Source organism: Schistocerca americana, chromosome 8, assembly GCF_021461395.2.
Source record: "Schistocerca americana isolate TAMUIC-IGC-003095 chromosome 8, iqSchAmer2.1, whole genome shotgun sequence".
Taxonomy (NCBI): domain Eukaryota; kingdom Metazoa; phylum Arthropoda; class Insecta; order Orthoptera; family Acrididae; genus Schistocerca; species Schistocerca americana.
The window spans coordinates 421156471-421180339 of NC_060126.1; positions in this window are offsets into that span (position 1 = coordinate 421156471).

Here is a 23869-nt window from a genome sequence, read left to right on the forward strand (position 1 = left end):
CGGAAGCTGCCAACAACAGATGACGTCGACAACCAGTCCCTCGTGCTGAACTGAACTATGTCGTCTCCCTATTTCGTCTGCCAGTGTCTGTGCATCCTAAGCGTGTACCGAACTTATGTGTGACAAAGTCCACTGAACATAGAGTGGTAACGCTGTGGATCTCACGGAGAAACAGAGCGAGCTGAGTTTCGCAGGATGTTCCTTTGCGAAATCCATGTTGATTTTTATAGACGAGATGTTCATTTTCCAAAAAGTCATAATTCTTTAGTGTAAAACATGTTCCATAATTCTACAACAGATTGACGTCAACGATACAAGTTTATAATTGTGTGGATCTGTCTTACAGCCTTTCTTAAAAATGGGAGTGACCTGTGCTTTTTTCCAGTCGTTAGATACCTTTCGCTGCTCAAGCGATCTACGATAAATTACTGCTAGAAGGGGAGCAAGTTCTTTCGCATAATCTTTATAGAACCTTATAAGTATCTCATATGATCCTGACGTCTTTCCACTAGTAAGCGATTGTAGCTGCTTTCCATTTCCGCGATCAGTTCTCTCAGTATCTGCCATTTAGATGTTCGTACGACAACTGAAATTAGGGACAGTGTTACAATCTTCCGCGGTGAAACAGCTTCGGAAGACCGAATCCAGTATTTCGGCCTTCTCTCTGTTATCTTCCGTTTCGATACCCATGTGGTGATAAACTGTTTTCCTTTGATTATGGTTCAAATGGCTCTGAGCACTAAATATCTGAGTTCATCAGTCCCCTAGAACTTCGAACTACTTATACCTAACTAACCTAAGGACATCACACACATCCATGTCCGAAGCAGGATTCGAACCTGCGACCGTAGCAGGCGCGCGGTTCCGTACTGAAGCGCCTACAACCGCTCTGCCACAACGGCCGGCTTCCTTTGATTAATTTGGGAGGTCGTAAACTAGTGTTTAAAATTTGTGCTCTCATTATGAAATGCTGGATGAGCGTAGTCTGGGTAATCTCTGTTCCATTTTAAGAAATGCCAGTTTTTTATGTATCGTAGTGTTTATAACGCCATATCTCTGGTACCACCCAGTGTAAAATTATATAAATTTGCGGGTACTTTCAGTGGTATATGTGAAAAACTTCTGCAAAATGTGTTACGAACAGAGTTTGTAGTATGCAGTAATAAATTAAATGCCTGATGTGGGAATTTTACTGTACGAACAGGGAAAATGTAATAAACGAAAAATTTTTCCTTTCTTTATTTTGTGTGTGTGTGTGTGTGTGTGTGTGTGTGTGTGTGTGTGTGTGTATGGACAACAGGTGGTTGGGGGGGGGGGGGGTTGTGTTAGCGAGAAAAACTTTCGAAAAGGTGTGAAACTGCTCGTAAAGTTTGTCGAAAGGCGCTAAGAGCTCTCATTCTAAAATAGTGGGTGAATTTTCTCTGTTATTTGCCCACCGTGGGTTACGCATATTCAAGATATATGCAGAATTTCTGAGTTAATTGTGCTAAACCTTTAACGTAATATTATACATCTTAATGAGTGGATTATAACAGCATTTTAAATTTTAAAATTCTCGCAATAACTGTATGAAATACTGAAAACCAAATCTTTGGTGCTCCTCACGGCCGTTAGATTGGCAACCAGGCGACGAATTTACTAGTGAAGGATTTAATAGATCAATATACGAGGGGATCTCAATGAGTGATGAAACACATTTTCGTTCCGAAAGCAGTTTGGTTTTACTAAAGTTTCCAATACCTCATATTATTCCTCACTCTTTTGGTTACAAAACTCTAGAATGAGATTTTCACTCTGCAGCGGAGTGTGCGATGATACGAAACTTCCTGGCAGATTAAAACTGTGTGCCCGACCGAGACTCGAACTCGGGACCGTTGCCTTTCGCGAGCAAGTGCTCTACCATCTGAGCTACCGAAGAACGACTCACGTCCGGTCCTCACAGCTTTACTTCTGCCAGTATCTCGTCTCCTACCTTCCAATCGTTACAGAAGCTCTCCTGCGAACCTTCTGTAAAGTTTGGAAGGTAGGAGACGAGATACTGGCAGAAGTAAAGCTGTGAGGACCGGGCGTGGGTCGTGCTTCGGTAGCTCAGGTGGTAGAGCACTTGCCCGCGAAAGGCAAAGGTCACGAGTGTCAGTCGGGCACACAGTTTTAATCTGCCAGGAAGTTTCATACAAAACACTATTTTTAACATATTCTCCTTCCAATGCTATGGCCTTACACCAACTTAATTGGAGGGCCCGCATGGACGCATGGTACAACTCTATTGTATACTCTCGGGTGCGCAGAGATGTGAGAAGGAGAAGTTCGTTGGCATTTTTTTGCGACTAACACGCTGAAGTAATTTCTCCAATTTTGTGAGGGTACCACAGTATACTTCCAATTTGATCGTTGCACTATGAAGGAGGAAATCAAACAGAAAATTCTCTTCTGAGTCACAGAAGACCGTCGCAATGAGTTTACTGGCTGAGGATGTGGCGTTGAAGTTTTTGTTCGGGGTGGCAGTCCATGGTTGCAGTTTTGTTTCCGGTTCGAAGTGACGAAGCCAAGTTTCATGGCCTTTGGAGATGTTCGACGAAAAGTTGTCACTGCCGGCCTCGTTACACGCAAGTAATTCCACACAGATAATCCTCCGTTGCTCTTTCTGATCTTCTGTTAGGCTACCTTGTCACGGTTCGCGCGGCTCCCCCCGTCGGAGGTTCGAGTCCTCCCTCGGCGATGAGCGTGTGTATTGTCCTTAGAGTAAGTTAGTTTAAATTAGATTAAGTAGTGTGTGAGCCTAGGGACCGATGACCTCAGCAGTTTGGTGCTATACGAACGGAACTTACCACAAATTTCCAGAATTTCTAAATCAGTGGGCACACCCATTTGAGTATCACGACTGGTGGACGAGTGTGTCAGCATTACTGACGGAGATGTCCAGTTATGCAGCGAGGTGTTTGACTATTGTAATATCTCTTTATATTCGATGAATTATTCAGATACAATTCTACCCTTGAATGACGTTTACTAATTTTCTATCTTCATACTCGCAGAATCCATGCGAAAAGTAGTTCATACAATAGCTATGCCATGAGCGCACAAGTATTCTTTGTAGTACTCTCTCTGGTGGTTGTTAAAAAAAAAAAAAAAAAAAAAGAAGAAGAATGGGAGCTTCCGAGATTGTCTTCGTGCCGATTAGCCTGAGCTTGGTTTGGAAGAACTGTAATCTGATTATGAGATTTATGACAGAAGATAACTGAGACGAAACTGTACGATTAGAAAGGAAATATATATAGATTGCTCCTTCAAATAAAAGGTGTGTATTGGAAATTTGAGAATTAATGATATTTATCGATATATTGCGTAGTTGTTAATCAGAAGGGAACTTCCGAAAGACTGGATACGAACCTGCATTTAATAATCAAAGAGCTCCATTACTTCTTCGGAAGGTTAAACTTCATCAAAGCCAAATATCCGCTTGATTTGAGGTTTCCCGACTGATTATACAACGCTCCCAAAATTACGAGGCATTTTATTTGTACAGATTAGCAGACTGCCGCAAAGCACGAGCCTGCAGAGAAGAAGAATCATCGCCTGATTTCATCCTAACAAGTAAAATTTCAGAGTCATTTTGAGTGACTGAGCTATGACTGTGTTTCCTATCATGAATGATTGATTGCTCGAACGAATTGAGAGCTACAGAATTACGTAGAAAAGAAGGAAAAAAAATTACACTATGATCCATCGATCACATAGAATGAGAGTGTCCGCACGTTCCAACATTGGAGGAGCCACAGCTGCGTGCGACCGGCCAGCACGCGGGAGATGAGATAGGTTTGCGCGACCTTGTTGCGATGATGACAGGCGCCTCACCCAACGACTCACCGTGCTTTTGCTCACTGCTGGATCTCCGTAGACACGCTGCAAGCCCCCATGAACATCTGCGATGCTCTGGTTTTCCTCTAAAGGAAGCTCAATGGCAGCTCTGTGCTTGGGAAGCACCTCCTTTACGAACACCTGTTTGAAGGATACGTATAGCGCATCCACGCATCGGAACTTCATGAAACTGTAGGGGCTGAAGCAGGAATATTCCACAATGTCCCACAACAAATCTTTTCAACCGAGACTGGCGTACAAAAACAATATGGTGCATCACTTATTGAATGCCCCTTGTAATGTACAGTAGATACGGCATCGAGGGAGGGGTATTCAGTGTGTGCACAGCTGGGTATTCGGACGATACGAATCTGGAAGCAGCTGGAATGTGTACAGAGCGGTCACAGTCGCTGGCGGGAGAACACTGGAGGCGGCGGCATTCGCGGTGGTTGCGGCGCGCCTCGGCCCTGGAGAGGGCAGAGGTGTCCTCGGTGGCGCGACCCAAACGAGAGTCGGCCGTCCAATTAATCTGCGACCGCAAGCCGCGAGGGCTGTAGGGCTGTAGGGCTGTAGGGCTGTGGCAAGGCGGGAGAGAGGGCTTGGTGGGAGAGGGAATGGGGGAGGCATGGCGAGTGCGGTGGTGGCGGCTACATCGACCGCGCTCCTACCGTAGGGAGCAGCCACGCTGGCCGGCCGGCCGCACGCCCCCTGTGTATTTGCGAGCTCTGAGGAATCCGAATGGCCGCCTCTGCCACTAGTGATGTGTCCCGCGGGACACTGCGTCCGTCAAATAAACCGATTGTGGCATGTAGTTGAGCCACGGTCGCCGTGCAACAGGCGGAACTTTCTCGTGTCCACCACAGGGCTCGCAAGCAGGCAACGGTAGTATTCACCAAACATCCCACTAACTAACTGAGTCCTGCATCTAATACGAGGGCCATTGGAAATGATTCTGTTGTGTACATAGTTCCGCGTAGTCAGCGAGTACGCAACATTCCCACTAGAGCGCGCCCCGCTAAGCACAACAGCGCAGGCGCAGCGCTCGTGCGTCTCCGCTCTACGAGATGGCGCTGCGTTAGAGACGGACCAAATTCTGCTTCCGCCGATCCGCGTATTAATTTGTAACGCAGCCAATGAGATTGCTGCTAACGTAGAACCGTCTCTCCTCGCGGATCACACTCGCGCAGTGATACCTGAACGCGCGAGGTATTATAACGAGTGTACAGACCTCCGATTAGTCAGTCTGCAATAGTCTGCGTTAGTCTATAGTCAAGTTTCAGTCTGCACCTAAGAAGATTATCATATTCCTGTACATAGCCATGAAAAAAAAAAAATGAATAGACACTTTGTCAAGTATCAGAGATATGTGAGTATAAGATTAACGTACCAAGAGCAAAGGAACTTCAGATTCTCAATTGTAAATAGCATCCAGAACCAAGTTAAGTTATTTTTATGCTTGTTATTATTTTAATAAATGTGTGTGAAAATTAATCAAGTTCTGTTTAAAGTTGGTCACCATCAATCTGCTACTCTAAGCGTACAAGTGGCATTTCTATCGTCTGACCCAACGGCAGAAGATAAACATGCCACGATAAGACCACGAGACTTATTGCTGACACTCGCCTACTTCGCTAGAGCGACAAGTCAAATAATCTGATGGTGCGTGTACCGAAGGTCTTACAGTACGCACACCACAGTTTCACAATAGTAGTTCTTTGTAACTTACTAATGCAAGAGATAAGATCGTAACTGACTATACAGTGATGTCAAGAGAGTCTTTCCATTTCAGTGTTGTTGGAAAGCATTGAGGATACCCTTCCAGTCTCCACTGACACATGTGTTGGGACCTGTAGTATACAGAGAAGTTGCAGCATTAGAAAATTGCAGCGAAATGCAGGAAGATCTGCAGTGGATAGGCACTTGGTGCAGGGAGTGGCAACTGACCCTTAACATAGACAAATGTAATGTATTGCGAATACATAGAAAGAAAGATCCTTTATTGTATGACTATATGATAGCGGAACAAACACTGGTAGCAGTTAATTCTGTAAAATATCTGGGAGTATGCGTACGGAACAATTTGAAGTGGAATGATCATACAAAAATAATTGTTGGTAAGGCGGGTGCCAGGTTGAGATTCATTGGTAGAGTCCTTAGAAAGTGTAGTCCATCAACAAAGGGGGTGGCTTACAAAACACTCGTTGAACCTATACTTGAGTTTTGCTCATCAGTGCGGGATCCGTACCAGGTCGGGTTGACAGAGGAGATAGAGAAGATCCAAAGAAGAGTGGCGCGTTTCGTCGCAGGGTTATTTGGTAAGCGTGATAGCGTTACGGAGATGTTTAGCAAACTCAAGTGGCAGACTCTGCAAGAGAGGCGCTCTGCATCGCGGTGTAGCTTGCTGTTCAGGTTTCGAGAGAGTGCATTTCTGGATGAGGTATCGAATATATTGCTTCTCCCTACTTATATTTCCCGAGGAGATCACGAATGTAAAATTAGAGCGATTCGAGCGCGCACGGAGGCTTTCCGGCAGTCGTTCTTCCCGGGAACCATACGCGACTGGAACAGGAAAGGGAGTTAATGACAGTGGCACGTAAAGTGCCCTCCGCCACACACCGTTGGGTGGCTTGCGGAGTATAAATGTAGATGTACATGTAGATGTAGATGTAGACCTCTCTGCCCAGTGTGGTCAATGGTCTGCTCTGATGCTTCACAGTCACATAATGGGGAGTCTCAAAGTCGCTATTTATACATGAAGGACATAGTTCTTTCATGTCCACACAGGATTCTATTCTGTTGACACCAGCTTCTAGCCTGGCGACGTCTGTTGGCGTTTCATTTCCACGTCTCCTTCCATGCATCTTCAGTCTCGAGTGGTTGGATCTGGCGAGCTGATCAGAATGGTTTCCTTGACTTCAGACACATTTTGGGTGTACTGACCATTTTCTGGACAGGAAGTCTTTGGGGAAACTCTTAAGTTGTTAAGATTTTCCCATCCACAGGACATTGCTTCTTTTCGTCTCAGACGTGGTGGAACGATGTTACTGAAAGCATACTGCCAAGTTAGAGGAGTTGATCTGAAGGTGGCCATTATGATTCTCGCTTTATTGTTCAAATGAATACATGCACACTCTTACAACATACCAGTCGTTTTCCCCAACAATGTCAATACACCACTGCCAACTTCCCGGCAACTTCATTACTGCATCATGTAACCATTGTTTGGGGGTACTACGCATCTACCTGTGGAGAGCTGCCTGTCACTCCTCGTCGTACGGAGGGCCCGGAGGGGTAGAAAGGGGAGGGTACGGCAGGCCCTGAGCATCTGGTCCTGGAGGGTCTCCCACTTTCAAGGGCCTCAGTGTTCAGAAGACCCTCAAGACCAGATCATTTTTAATAAAATTCTAAACAAAGCCAAAACGTGTTCAATAAATAAGAAACAGCTGGATGTCCCACTAACAGACTTGCCACAGTGGTAACACCGGTTCCTGGCAGATCACTGAAGTTAAGCACTGTCGGGTTGGCCTATCAATTGGATGGGTGAGCATCCGGTCTGCCAAGCGCTGTTGGCAAGCGGGGTGCATTCAGCACTTGTGAAGCAAACTGAGGAGCTACTTGACTGAGAAATATCGGCTGGGAGAATGGTGTGCTGATCACATGCCCCTCCACCCCTCCATATCCACATCCAGTGATCCCTGTCGTCTAAGGATGACACGACGACCGGTTCGTAACGTGAGGCCTTCATGGCCTGTTCAGACGGAATTTAGTTTTTTTTTTTTTTGTCTGAGATGCCATATGTATGCAAAATACTTTGACATGGCCACTAGTCGCGCAGTCGGCTGGGGAAGTGTGGGGAGAGTGGCAGTGGTGGCGGGTCGCTCACTCGGAGCGCTGCAGGTGAAATGCCGAGTGGTGGAGGGGAAGTTCTGTTCTGAACTGAAGCCTGTGCTCACCTTTTTTGTAAATATTAAGTGGGGCCCTCCACGCCCACATTTGCATGGTGACGATTGAAAATGATCTACTGTCAGCTCTACTTTGCTAAGTATTTAAAAGGAATTCCGCCGAAAATGCAGCGATTTATTTTCGCCTGCTTGTTACCCATTTGTGACTTGCAGAGAAGCGTCATGAGTGGCGAATTTTGAGAAAAACCCGTATATTTTTCAGGTTGAAATGTCAAAATTTGCTTCTTTTGGCAAATCACAGTGGAATTTACACTGTCTCACCTCATTAACGTGTTGTGCAGACACAATTGCGAGAGAATTCTGAAATAGTGGTTAGTTAAGTTTAATAAGTGAGGGACTGAAGAAAAGTAAAGTCAGTAGCTTATGAAAAAGCACATTGTCGGTACAGAAAACGTGTAATGTCTTCAAATATGTTTTTTCCAAAACCAATAGCATTCCTCGTTTCACCAGCTATCGATGTCTTCCCTTAAAAATCACATTCTTTCAACGAAAAAGTCTGTACTTATTGAAATAACACGACAGATAATGAAATTTTACATAATAACGACATGGTAAAATGCTCTCGTCTTTGTGTGGTATCATTTGCGAAAATCTCATTTTGATGTCTGAAACCGTTTATGAACTATGAGGAATTTTGTGGATATTTCACTCTGGTTTTACCGCTGGCGCGGCGCGATAGCAAATGAGTGTGCTATATCAGATCAATTTTCTCAAGACTGGTGACAGATATATACCTCTACCCACGTCTAAAGAAAAACTCAATATGGTAGCTAAATTTCGTACGCAGCAACGCATTGTTAATATGCACCTCGACTTTTAATTGCACACTTTTCCGAATTTCGCGCAGTCTCTTGCTGTCACGCAATTATCACAGTAATTATGACTATTAACGAAATGATGGGCATATCATTATGAATCTGACATATAAAGCTATAAGTAAACCAAAAATGTTTTTTTTACCGAATAGTATCTGTAACATCGCTTGAGAAAGGTTCAGGGTGCACGCCTCGATTTTGTCATCGCTGACAGGCAGAAAGGTGTAAAACACTTATCGGCCTCCGCTTCCAAACAAACGAATGAACTCACCCACTGCTTTGGACGAAAACTGATCACTGCGCATCCGTCACCGCATCCTGCGCGAGCTATACGTAGCTACCCAGCTACCACCTTACCTATTTATCAAGCAATCATAATTGTTAATAGGTGTTCGGAATTTTTGGAATTTTTTTAAAACATTGCATGAAACACTAGAACTGTAGAATGATGATCATTTGTCTGCTATATGAAACATTTTTGCTTTAGGATTGGAGAATCTGGTAGAAATTTACAATGAGTGTGATAAGGGGCAGATTCTACAAGAAACAGTAGGGTATCGCAGGCCGCTTGAGGGACAACCACAGAAATCCTTTAGTTTATAATTAAATCGGATTTCAGTGAATAATTACCCTGTAGATCGCTCGTAATCGAATAGTTCTTGCCCATTTATGTTTCAATCGCATTGTGCAATAGTTTTTCTTAAGCTGAAAAAAGTTATCTTCTCTCTCCGATCAATCAAGAATGACTAGCCAGTCTATCCGTTTTATCAACTGGAAGCACAGTTTCAAATGCAATAGTTTTCAACGACGTCATTGTGAATTTCAGTAAAATAAAAAAAAAACAAAGGCACAAAAACATGCACTGCAAGTGTCTTTTAAAGAAATTTCCTCCATTTGACTGTTAATTGTCCATTTATTCTACAAAATCATGATTTAGGCTTTCTAGCCGTTCTTAAGTGCATGTTGAAAAGATGACATATCATCGTCGAAGAAACATATTTCTGGTCTTATAGACCACTTGTCGTATCCTGTAATGCGACAATAAATGGACGATTAACAGTCAAATGGCAGAAATATCTTTTAAAAAATTCTAGAGAAATTCTTTAAGCACGTCCAACATTACTTGTATGATGTCATTCCAAGACGTTGAATTGAAGAGCAGGAGCAGAAGAAGAACTTCATCGTCGGTGACCTCTCAGGTATCCAGATCTCACACCTTGTGGCTTTTATCCGTCGAGTTACGTAAAAGGCCGCGTTTACATCCCCCCTACGCCTGACACACTTGAAAGTCTGCGACATCGCATTGCTGAAGCTGTGAATTCGATAAGGAGAGACGAGCTACTTCGTGTGTGGTAGAAAATGATCCACCGTTTTGATACTTGTCGTGTAACACATGGTGCTCACATTTAATGCATTAAAACTTGAACTTTCCTCTTTCCGGGACCGTTGGAATTGTGCTTTTATGTTTAGTAGTTTGGAAGCAATGAATGTTTGAATCTTTTCCTTCACTTCGAAACGCCCTGCAGTAAACATGAATTTAATTTTATTTGTATTTCATTTGAAGTAACTTGTTGTTTCCTTCAATTCATTATTATTGTTCGTCGATTGAGTAAAATATAGTCATTCGGTAGGATTTTATAGCAACTCCCCAACTTAGGATTCCACGTTAGAGTCATTTTTCAGATAGCGATTCGGTAGGGCAATAAAATTTAACATCGGATCTTAAGGAGTGTGTGACAGTGTATGGGCAGTTCCATCATTCTCATACTACTTCATAACAACACACTACAGTGTTTTGCAATTTGTACTAGCTTCTTAGGTGACGCCGAAATCAGCATTGTTAGACAAGGATAAATTTTCAGACTCTATGAAATTCAAACCTATTCTTTGTATTTTGAAGTCAGGAACTTCAATACATCTACATTTACATCTACATGGATACTCTGCAAATCACATTATGTGTCTGGCAGAGGGTTCATCTAAGCACATTCACAGTCCTCTATTTTTCCAACCTCGTATAGGGCGTGGAAAGAACGAACACCTATATCTTTCCGTACGAGCTCTGGTTTCCCTTATTTTATCATCGCTATCGGTCGTCCCTAAACAAGTCGGCGTCGACAAAATATTTTCGCATTCGGAGGAGAAAGTTGGTGATTGGAATTTCGTGAGAAGATTGCTACGCAACGGAAAACGCGTTTGTTTTAATGATGTCCGCTCCAAATCCTGTATCATCTCCCCTATTTCGCGATAATGCAAAACCTTTCAACTTTTTCGATGTACTCCGTCTGGTAAGAGACCCATACCGTGGAGCAGTATTCTAAAGGAAGACGGAGAAGCGTAGTATAGACTGTGTCCTTAGTAGATCTGTTACATTTTCCAAGTGTCCTGCCAATAGAACGCAGTCTTTGGTTAGCCTTCCCCACAACATTTTCTGTGTATTCCTTCCAACTTAAGTTGTTCGTAATTGTAATACCTAGGTATTTAGATGAATTTACGGCCTTTAGATTTGACTGATTTATTGTGTAACCGAAGTTGATCGGATTCCTTTAAGCACTATTGTGGATGACCTCGCACTTTTCGTTATTTATAGTCTGTCAGTATGACGTTTCGACTTATTCCTGAGCAGGAATCGAACAGCCGAACTACATGCATGGAGTTTCGTGCTTTCTCCCTCATTTACCTGCCGGTACAAGATGCTGTTGACGTCGTCATTTAAACCAATTATCACTTCATCAGATTAAGTGCAATTCAAATACGAGTTTCACTGTTTATTTCCCAAACATTTACACAAAAAATGTTCACTATGGCCGGCCGGAGTGGCCGTGCGGATCTGGGCGCTACAGTCTAGAACCGCGCGACCGCTACGGTCGCAGGTTCGAATCCTGCCTCGGGCATGGATGTGTTTGATGTCCTTAGGTTAGTTAGATTTACTTAGTTCTAAGTTCTAGGCGACTAATGACGTCAGAAGTTAAGTCGCATAGTGCTCAGAGCCATTTGAACCCATTTGTTCACTATGTTTCTGTAAGCGTCGTAAAACAAGGCTATTGTGAACTTGCTTCACTTTAACTTCTGAAAAAAAAGGAACTGTATTTCTGAAGGAATGAAGCTAATGCCAACTGGTTGATGCAAATTTAACTATGGACACGGTTCAATACTAAGCTGAAAACTGCCTCTGCTTAACGTAATGATGGTGAACCAACCTGGCCCTGAATTAATCCACCGTCTTTGCATATGCTGTGGAGTACGTAAAAAGAAGGACTGCTGCCAAAATACACGTCGAGCGTTTTTTTTTTTTTTGTAATGAAAAGCGTCGGTCATTCTGTAAACGGAGGGAATTAAAAAGTAACGCCTGTTTAATATTGCCTCGCGACAGCTGCCAGCCCCCCCCCCCTCCCCATAGGGATTATCGCGCTCTTCTTTGTGAGTTAATTGACGAAACTAGCGGCCAAATTAGAGACCGACGCGACGATAATGGAGACGGAACAGTGACGCGAAGTGGAAATTGAAAATCACGTTCTCTGACGCCGCCACTAGCCACGTCAGCTGATGAACGCGAAATAACTTTCTGCGAAAAAAAAAAACATAAAATGTTTCACATGCAGCTAGGGTAACTGGACGCTTTACCCTGGCCGGTGCGTTTGTAGGCACTACAGAAACGTTCGCCTGTTTTTTAACTGATTAATGTTGACATAACATTCCAGATACTTTATTGAACTGCGGATACTTATTGAAACCGACTAACGACGTGAGAAGAATCGTACGATATGCATTATACATAAAGTAGGGTGCCGAATTATTATACTCACGGATACTATGATACATAGTAGGGTCCACGAGATGTATGCGCATAACAAGCCGCACCGCTGACGTCAGAGTGAACCTAGTAGCCCGCAAATGCCATAACCTGTGTTGTAGTTGGGTTTACGAGGAAAAAAAAAAGTTCCAGAATGAGATTTTCACTCCGCAGCGGAGTGTGTGCTGACACGAAACTTCCTGGCAGATTAAAACTGTGTGCCAGACCGAGATTCGAAGTCGGGACCTTTGCCTTTCTCGGGCAAGTGCTATACCAACTGAGCTAGCCAACCACGACTTACGACCCGTTCCTACAGCCTCAATTCTTCCAATACCTCGCCTCCTACCTTCCAAACTTCACAGAAGCTCTTCTGCGAAACTTGCAGAACTAGCATCCCTAGAAGAAAGGATATTGCGGAGACACGGCTTAGCCACAGCCTGGAGGATGCTTCCAGGATGAGATTTTCACTCTGCAGCGGTGTGTGCGCTGATATGAAACTTCCTGGCAAGTTAGAACTGTGTGACGGGCCAAGACTGCAAGTTTTGCAGGAGGGCTTCTGTGAAGTTTGGAAGGTAGGAGACGAGGTACTGGCAGAATTGAGTCTGTGAGGAGGAGTCGTGAGACGTGCTTGGGTAGCTCAGTTGGTAGAGCACTTGCCCACGAAAGGCAAAGGTCCCGAGTTCGAGTCTCGGTGCGGCACACAGTTTTGGTCTTCCAGAAAGTTTCAGAAACAAAGTTGTTTTCAGCAGTATCAGTTTTTCTCAGTGACTGGCGATTGAGTTCAGAGTTACCCCGTAATTATCAGTCTGCTGAAGGATTATTAGAGTAAGTTTTTAGGTGAAAAATAGTAGTGTGCTGCACGATCGCCTACTGTACTAACCATAGCAGATAAGTACGTCATACCTTCAAGATGTTGTCGATATATTCTTGACAGCTACTTTGCCAAAGTAAGAGGACTGGAAAAATTTTATGGCAAACCTCCGCCTACTTTATCTAGAAGAATTTCATAATTCACACAATCAAAAGCCTTAGAGAGATCACGAAATATTCCAACTGGTGAAGTTCGGTTATTCAGTGCATTTAATATTTGATCAGTGAAAGCATATAAAGCATTTTCTGTTGAAAAGTCTTTCTAAAAATCAAATTGACTTTTGTTAGTCCTTCATTTTTACAAATACGTGATGCTACTCTTGAATACATGATCTATGGAACAAGGATTAATGTATGTATGAATGTATGTATGTAATACACTAAATCATAGTAAATCTCTATTACATTCATATCTGCATATGATTAACATTTTTGAGTCGTGTTCCTCTAAGCTTCAATGTATTGTAGTGTGGCGAGAGGGTTCACAGTGACGTCACAGCTCACAGGCCACCTGTGCGTGACCGCTACCACGTATTCTAGTAACCGTGATTGTACTCAGTGATAGGACACGACAGTTTTATTATCCAACTGTATCCTGTCACTTTAATGAACATAAATTTTGTGTATCCCTAATGTTACACTTCTGTGAACTTACTGATCTATTTTAAAGTAAGAAGAAAGTTAAAACCGAGTTTTACCGAAAATTTGGTACGTTCTCCTGTAGCAGCGACCAGAACCTTAATTCTCATTAACGTATTAATAATGGATTACCTAGGCATATTTCCAAGCTCTGACAAGGTTTTCCAGAAGCCTGATCTTGTTTGTGAGTATATCACCTTTTGCAATTTCCCTCTTCAGTCCGTGTCAGACATTTTCAACTGTATTCTTGTCTTGGGAGTTCTCTTGCCAGTCCGAAACACGAACTCCTGTCGTATTTAAATCTTTAACCACAGATTTTGCCTTGTGGTATGATGCATAATCATGCATAATGATGTAATTGTTGTCAGGGAACCATTCTTTGACTTCGGGAAGTCGAAATTCCAGTAATGGTCCATGCTCATCTTGACGCATCATCCCTTTCACAATATAAAGGCGTGTATTTCCTTTGACGGACTATTTGAACAAAGTAATTTTCCATAGCTCCTGCGTCTTACGAATTCCGATTTGGCTTGCAGGATTTTGATACTTGTTCATCACAGAGGCAATCCTGTCACATTAATTGAAAATTTGGTTTTATAAAAGAAGGAGTAGAATGATATTACAGTTACTTTATTCCATTTAACCACTGTCCAATTTTTGTACTTTTAGCGCATTCTAGTCGTTTCTGTTTCTTGGCCGGGCGACGGCTTCGCAGCACCATTTCATTGAATCTTTGCTGCAAATGGTTGAAATGGCTTTGAGCACTATGGGACTTAACATCTGAGGTCATCAGCCCCTAGAACTTAGAACTACTTAATCCTAACTAACCTAAGGACATCACACACATCCACGCCCGAGGCAGGATTCGAACCTGTGACCGTAGCGGTTGCGCGGTTCCAGACTGAAGCGCCTAGAACCGCTCGGCCACACCGCCCGGCAATCTTCGCTGCAGAATATGCGTAAATACAGGCACTCCACCATCCTCCAGCTTGTTCTTAATCACTCACATCGGTTTTCTTCGGTTTCTTCACTATCATTCGTCTTTTTTCTCTCTCTTTTCTAGGGTATGTAATGAGTTTTTAACAGCATTTACCTTTCCGCTGTCTTTAGTGGCTCTCATTACTTTTTGTTGCTTGTGTAACGTGTTGTGTCTAGACAAGACAGCCTAGACACAATGAGAGGAAGCCGAAAGGCACGCGCTAAGTTAAAGCAGGATGGCGGGAGGTCTGAAGCAGGATACGTAATGAATGCTATAAAGAAAAGTACGTAGCTGCTGCAATACTTAACTTTAATCCATCCTTGTGGTACATCTGGGGATTGTGGCGATACAAGTGAGACTCTTTAGATACATGCAATGTTACTAATGGCGCCTTGCTAGGTCGTAGCCATTGACTTAGCTGAAGACTATTCTAACTATCTGCTCTGCTAACGAGCTATGCTTCGTCCGTGTAGTCGCTAGCAAAGTCGTCCGTACAACTGGGGCGAGTGCTAGTCCGTATCTCGAGACCTGCCTTGTGGTGGCGCTCGGTCTGCGATCACACAGTGGCGACACGCGGGTCCGACATGTACTAATGGACCGCGGCCGATTTAAAGCTACCACCTAGCAAGTGTGGTGTCTGGCGGTGACACCACATTCCTCCCCCGCAAATCGGCGAACGGTCGTGTTATAAGGCTTCCGCCCGCTGTGGGGAGGACCCCATGTTGACGTATGCGATGAGGTGGGGAGCCCAACAACAGGCGAGTCTGTGCCACCCGCACCCGGCCATTCGGTCCGAGGGGATCTAGGAAACGCCTGAAAACCTAGTCCAGGGTGCACGTCAACATGCGGTGTATGCGCCCGTAAGAGACAGGAGGGGCCGAAGGGCCGACCTCCATTGCGTCGGGGTACCCGACGTGTGAAGACGCCATGTGGTCCGGAGCGGGCAAGAGTTCCATGGCGGAGGACGGCTTGGTCACGGGAAGCGATCGGCGGCGCGTGACCCAGGGAGGCGCTTGGCGGCTGCAGCGAAGCGGCCACTGCGGGCGGCGCCGGCTGGAGGACAGGCGGCGGCGGCGGAGGCGGCAGCGGCGCGTCACCAAGGGGCAAAATGGAAGGCATCGTCGGTAACACCTGGGGATGAGGCGAGCCAGTAGATGGGTCCCCAGGGCGCTGACCGGACGGCAGCGTCGCTGAATGCAGACGGGGAGCGGCAGAACCGGTGCGATGACAGAGGCGCAGCTGATTGAGATGCCGACGCACCTCACCAGAGGCCCCCAAAACCAAATACATCGCGCGGCCGAGGCAGCGAAGAATGCGCCCTGCGAGCCAACGCCGTGATCCGCGAAAGTTGCGATAGAATACAACGTCGCCTGGAGCAAAAGCAGAATTCTGCCGCTGCACAGGAACCTGATGCGGCGGGTGCAGCAAAGACACCAAGGTTCGATGAGGACGACCGTGGAGCAACTCAGCCGGCGAGCGACCATCTCGGGGCTGAGAGCGATACGATGACAAAAAGAGCAACAACGCGTCCTCCCGAGAATGCGACTCTTTCAACTTCAACATCTGTGACTTGAAAGTCCGGACCAATCGTTCAGCGGCACCGTTTGACTGAGGCGAAAACGGCGCGGATGTCAGATGTTGAATACCATTGGCCTGGCAGAATGACTGAAATTCTGCGGACATGAATTGTGGGCCATTGTCGGAAACAATAGTCTGCGGAAGACCTTCAATGCAAAAGATAGCAGGCAACGCTTGGATGGTGGCAGTTGACGTCGTGGAAGACATCCGGACAACAAAAGGAAAATTACTGAAGGCATCTACCAGAACCAACCATCAAGCATCCCAGAATGGACCAGCAAAATCGATGTGCAAGCGTTGCCAAGGGGAAGTGGCTTTCGGCCATGCAAAGAAGTTCCGCGGCGGTGCGGATTGTTGTTCGGCACACGCCAGGCAAGAAGAGCACATATTCGTAATCGCAGCATCGATTCCGAACCAAGTACAGTGCTGACGAGCAAGTTGTTTCGTTCGCACTATACCCCAATGTCCTTGGTGAAGAAGCCGTAAAACAGAGGACTGTAACGAACGTGGGACCATGACTCTGGACTGATCATTATCAGAACGGAACAACTAAACACCACGTCGAACAAAAAGTCTCTCCTTGTGAGCAAAAAATCGGCGAACCAACGGATCCTCGATCCGAGACTTTGACAAAGGCCATTGCGTAGCAACAAAACGCAAAACGGAAGTAAGGACCGGGTCAGCAGCTGTGGCTGTAGCTACACGACGAAAATCAATCGGAAACGATTCGACCACGTCATCAGTTTCCGCATCAATGAACATGCAAGCAAGTTCGGAAGAATCGAATGCTCTATCCTCAGCAACAGGCAAACGGGACAACGCATCGGCGTTTCCGTGCTTAGCAGTGGACCAATACAAGATATCGTAGTGGTACTGCGAGAGGAAAATAGACCAGCGAATGAATTTCTGCGCTGTACGCGGAGGTACAGGCCTGTTCGGATGAAAAAGCGACGTCAAAGGTTTGTGGTCTGTGATGATGGTAAAGTGACGACCATACAAGAAATCATGGAACTTAGTAACACCAAACACGAGAGCCAAAGCTTCTTTCTCTATCTGTGGATAATTTCTTTGCGCAGACGAGAGCAATTTGGACGCAAAGGCAATAGGGCGATCATGCGGCCCATCTCTGTGCGCAAGCACAGCACCGATCCCGAAATCCGATGCATCTACTATCAACAAAAGGGGTTTCTGGGGATCGAATGGCGTAAGGCAAGTATTTGAAAGCAACACCGATTTCAACTGGCGAAAAGCGCGGTCGCATTCCGTCGTCCAGACGAACGGAACACCTGTACGGCGTAAGCGATGAAGCGGAGCTGAAATGGAAGAGGCATTGCGCACATTCACTCACACCTTGTGATTCTAAATCGTGTAATGTTCTTGCGACCTCATCACGCAATGCGTGAGGAACATTGCGCGCTCTGAAAAATTTCGGTTGCGCGTTCACTTTCAGTTCCAAATGTGCTTCATAGTTTTTAGCGCAACCTAAGCCCGGTGCAAAAATGTCTACAAATTGTTCACACAGACGAGAAACACTGTCTGAAGGCACAGTCTGATTCACTGATATGACCTGATTTACTATAGACATGTTAAACAACTGAAATAAATCTAAACCAAACAAGTTCACTGCAGTAGAAGAACGAAGAACGTAAAATGACACAAGTTTTGTTTGTCCCTTGTATGTTGCAAGAAGAGTGCACTGTCCTAACACAGGGATATTCTGACCTGAATAACTATTTAACTGAACATCTGCGGCGCGCAACGGAGGTTTGCCCAGTTGTTTGTACGTGTCGTGATTGATCAATGAAACTGCAGCTCCAGTATCGAGCTGGAATGGTATGACCTTGCCATTAAAGTCCAAATCTACAAAAAGTTTATTGTTCTTCTGACGACAAGAGCGACTGTCTCTTGCAATTTGAACTGATACAGGTACAGCATCACTTGCTAATTGACGTGATTTCCGGCGACGTCGACGCACACTTTGAGTGGGACGAACACATTCACTGTTAGAGACAGTGGCACTAGACGGAGTGGAATTAACTACATGAATGTCCATGGGCGAAGGTTCACGAGCCTGAGTATTCTTGGTTCGATTCCGGCGCGAAGCAAAAGGCCTGGAATGATTGTGATTGTCTGATCTGAGCTTTTTCTGGCAAACACTTTGAACATGTCCTTTCTTATTACAGAAAAAGCAAATAGCTTGGCGTGACGGGCAATTTTCACACGGATGTCGAGTTGCACACCGCGGGCATGATTTCACTGCATTTGTATGCTGGCGCGGCACACCTGGTTTAGAGCGTGGCGGCTGCTGCGTGGACGTGTGCGACGGCAGTTTACCGGGCCGTGCAGCGCGCCCGGCGGGCCGGTTAACCTGACACACGGCTGGCGAAGTTGCAAATGATTCCTGAGCAAAGTCAAGCATGTCTTGTCTATCTAATATGTCTATCACTTGCTGAAGGGAGGGATTAACTAGTTTCAAAATCTGTTCCCGTAGACGAACATCAGAAACGTTCTGTGCAATTGCATCACGTACCATTGTATCTGAATAAGGGAGTCCACATTCACACTCAAAAGCACAATCCCTTGTAAGGCGTTGCAATGTTGCAACCCACTCCCTATTAGTTTGACCGGCTGTACGTTTTGTACGAAAGAAAGTATACCTTTTTGCAACTACATTAACTGTTTCCTTGAAATAGGCATCTAAAGCAGACAAAATTTCTTCGTAGGACAGAGTTGCTACGTCGCGTCGGGGAAATAATTTCACTATCACACGGTACGTTTGCACCCCTACACACAACAATAAATGAGGCTGCCGCTCGTTACCTTGAATTCTGTAGGCGGCGAGATGAAATCCAAACTGGCGTGACCACTCCGTCCATGTTTCCTTAGCTGGGTCAAACGGCCTAAAAGGCGGTGCAACTGCGAGTTGTGGCTGCGGTAGCGGTGGAGCGGCGGCTGCCGCATCGTTTTGCAGTGCACGTTGACCCTGGACGAGCTGTCCAAGGGCATCCAATAACGCCTGCGTCTGCTGATTCTGCAAGCGATAAAAGTCGGACAGTACATCTGGCGAAGCCATGACACAAGTAAATGTAAGCAATTAGAAAGAACAAGACCCTTTCCGTTGACTCGTCGCCAAAAATTGTTGTGTCTAGACAAGACAGCCTAGACACAATGAGAGGAAGCCGAAAGGCACGCGCTAAGTTAAAGCAGGATGGCGGGAGGTCTGAAACAGGACACGTAATGAATGCTATAAAGAAAAGTACGTAGCTCCTGGAATACTTAACTTTAATCCATCCTTGTGGTACATCTGGAGATTGTGGCGATACAAGTGAGACTCTTTAGATACATGCAATGTTACTAATGGCGCCTTGCTAGGTCGTAGCCATTGACTTAGCTGAAGACTATTCTAACTATCTGCTCTGCTAATGAGCTATGCTTCGTCCGTGTAGTCGCTAGCAAAGTCGTCCGTACAACTGGGGCGAGTGCTAGTCCGTATCTCGAGACCTGCCTTGTGGTGGCGCTCGGTCTGCGATCACACAGTGGCGACACGCGAGTCCGACATGTACTAATGGACCGCGGCCGATTTAAAGCTACCACCTAGCAAGTGTGGTGTCTGGCGGTGACACCACATAACGAACTGTTGAGTGTGAAATGCCTTCCATATGAACGATCTATTGCTGATCGTATTGACAGTGTAACAAAAGAATCGGTATTCTGGCCTTTGTTGTCGAGTACGGTCAATACCTTCATCCACGTATGAAAACAGTCACAGTGAAACCGTTTTCACAATTAAGGGACACATTAAGGGTAAAAAATGGGGTTAAAAATGGAATACGTTGCTCTGATACGTAACGAATTATGTGAAGTTCGTTAATAATTGAAAAACTCTGTGGCCTTCTGGATATAATGCGCAATACGTTACTTCACATACATAGCTCTGGCCGCCACAATTTTCCCATTCGTTATTTTCTAGTCGTTGTCAGCGAGAAGTAACTTCGTAAAGCTTTGAAATTATGTGTCTGTTTGTTGCAAGTGCTTAAAAGCTGTCACTGTCAAATACTGGATGAATAAATTATAGTAATTACGGGTGTCGGGCTATGCTTCTTCATCTTCCGCATTGCAGCCCCGACTCCTTTGATAGGTAGGTGAATCTTACCTCCACACTGATTGTAGCCTGACAGTAAGGTATATACACTGCAGCGCCTAAGTTACTGGTATAAACATGCGTATTCAAATACAGAGATATGTAAACAGGCAGAAAACGGCGCTGCGGCCGGCAACGTCTACATAAGACAACAAGTGTCTGGGGCAGCTGTTGGATTGGTTACTGCTGCTACAATGGTAGGTTATCAAGATTTATCTCAGTTTGTCCGTGGTGTTATAGTCGGCGCATGAGCTATAGGACACAACATCTCATAAGTAGCGATGAACTGGAGATTTTCCAGTACGACCGTTTCACGATTGTACGGAGAATATCAAGAATCTGATAAAGCATAAAATCTCCGACATCGCTGCCACCGGAAAAGGATCCTGCACCAACGTGACCAACACGACTGAATAGAGTCGTTCAACGTGACAGAAGTGCAACCCTTCCGCAACTGCTGCAGATTTCAATGCTGGGCCATCAACAAGTGTCAGCGTGCGAACCACTCAACGAAACATCGTCGACACACTTTCGGAGCCGAAGGCCTACTAGTGTACCCTTCATGACAGCACGACACAAATTTTTGCGCTTCTACTGGGCCCATCAGTGCCAACATTATACTGTTGATTATTCGAAACAATGTGCCTGGTCAGACGAGTCTCATTTCAGACTGTTTTGAGAGGATGGACGTGTAGTGGTATGGAGACAACCTCATGAATCCTTGAGCCCTGTATGACACCTGGGGACTGTTCAGACTGGCGGAGGATCTGTAATGGTGTGGGGCGTGTATAGTCGGAGTGATATGGGACCCTTGATACGTCTAGATACGACTCTGACAGGAGCAAATATTGAAGTAGCAGTGTGAATACGTTGTTGAATGGGCATAAATTGTTGTGAAACAAGCAATACAAGCTTATTTACGATTGTACAACACTCTACAAGCAACAGGAGTGATGAGTCATTGTTTAGAGTAAGGACTTCAAAACTCCCTGAATCACATGCTGAGTATATTAATTAGGCACCCAACTGTGCCGGCCGGGGTGGCCGAGCGGTTCTATGCGCTACAGTCTAGAACCGCGCGACCGCTACGGCCGCAGGTTCGAATCCTGCCTCGGGCATGGATGTGTGTGATGTCCTTAGGTTAGTTAAGTTTAAGTAGTTCTAAGTTCTAGGGGACTGATGACCTTAGAAGTTAAGTTCCATAGTGCTCAGAGCCATTTGAACCATTTGAACCACACAACTGTGCACTATTTGATCAAAGGCCTCCGGACACCTTCTAGTGGACACTGATATGGGGAGTATGTCTATCCTTCGCATTTATGACAGCTTGAACTCTGCTGGGGAACAATTGCAATGAGATGTCTGAATGTACGTGGAGCAAAAGCAATGACAACCTAATTTTTATCAAGAGCCCAAACCATGGAATGTAGTGATATTAGTCGCTGAGGTATGGAGTCATTCCAGAGGTGTCCCGCCCATTTCAGGAATGTTGCTGTCCACAAATCATTGCCTTGTTGCTGCTGCTTTATGACAAAGTGCATTCCCATCCTGATGCAGTCTTCGCCTTTCCACTGTTCCTCTACTGCACGCTGTACGAAATGTTGCAAAACGTGGTCGGGTTTTTCCGCATTTATCATTTTCTTAAGCGATAACAAGGCAAAACACCCCCCATACCGTAACACCACCTGCTTAATGCTTCACTATTGGCACTACACATGATGGCAGGAAAGGTTCTGCAGGAATTAGACGAACTCAAAACACTTCCATCGATTGCCGCAGGGTGTAGCGTGAGACACTTCTCCAAAGTCACTCGTTTCTAGTCATCTACTGTACATTTGCGTCACTCTTTACACCACTTCAAGCATCGCTTAGGGGGATTGACTACAGAAATATGTAGCTTATGGGAAGCTTCTAGACCACTCTACCCCGTTTTCCTACCGAGGAAGGTGGCGCAGTGGTTAGCCCACTGGAGTAGCATTGAGGAGGACGACGGTTTAACATCGCGTCCGGCCACCCTGATTTAGGTTTTCCGTGATTTCCCGAAATCGCCTCAGGTAAATGCCGGGATGATTCGTCTGAAAAGGCACGGCCGATTTCCTTCCCAGTCCATTCCCAATGCGATGAAACCGATGAATCACTGTTTGGTCCCCCCCTCTGAATCAACCAACCAACCAGTTTTTCTCAACTTCCTACGTTGGGCTTTTTGGTCTGCTGGTGGCACTTTGTAACTCCTTCTGCTGATTTCATGCGATTTTTTTGTAACCACCCTCCACAGTGCTCGACGTTCCCTGTCGGGCAGTACCTGAGGTCTGCATGGTCTTCTTGGTCCAGCTGTGGTTGTTCCTTCGCGTTTCGAATTCACTATCACCTCACCAATAGTCAACACGGTCAGCTTTAGAAGGGTTGACATGTCCCTAGTAGGTCTGTTGCCCAGGTGTTACCCTGTGGCTGGTCCACGTTCAGAGTCACAGGACATCCCTGACAGACCCATTCTGCTGTTACTGCTTCTGCACTGACAACACAGTACGGCGCGCCTCCTTTGACATTAGCGGATCTGCCTCTCATGAGATCTAGAGGGCAATTCGGAATTAGAGACATCAGATAATCATTCAAGGAATAAACCTTTCTGACAAAAATAGTTCTGAATTGAATTCTGAATCTCAGCTATGTGACGTACATGCAGTGCTCCGCCAAACGTAGAACTTGGTTAACTTATGTGTTCGTTCACGAGATCTAGACTGACTGAGACAGCACAGTTTACGCTGCCAGAGTCTTCCTTCATTTCCGCAAGGCATTTCACACAGTACCGCTCTGTCGTTGAGCGAACTAAGTACTCCTTATGGAGTATCGGACTAGATTTGTGACTGGATTCTTCGACTTTTAGGAGACAAATTTCAAAAGTCGCTCTTAACGGAAAGAAATTAAGCGTTGTAAGAACATCCAGAGCTCAGATGGAAAACCAGTCCATACCAAAAAGAAGACAGCAGAAACGTGGAAGGAGTATATAGATGGTCTATGCAAGGGTAATGTACTTGAGGGCAATATTATGGAAATGAGAGAGGACATACATGAAGATGAAATGGGGGATATGATACTGCGTGAAGAGTTTGACAGAGCACTGCAGACCTACGTCGAAACAAGGCCGCGGGAGTACATAACATTCCATTGGAACTACTGATAGCCTCGGGAGAGCCAGCCATGGCAAAACTCAACCATCTGGTGAGCAAAATGTAT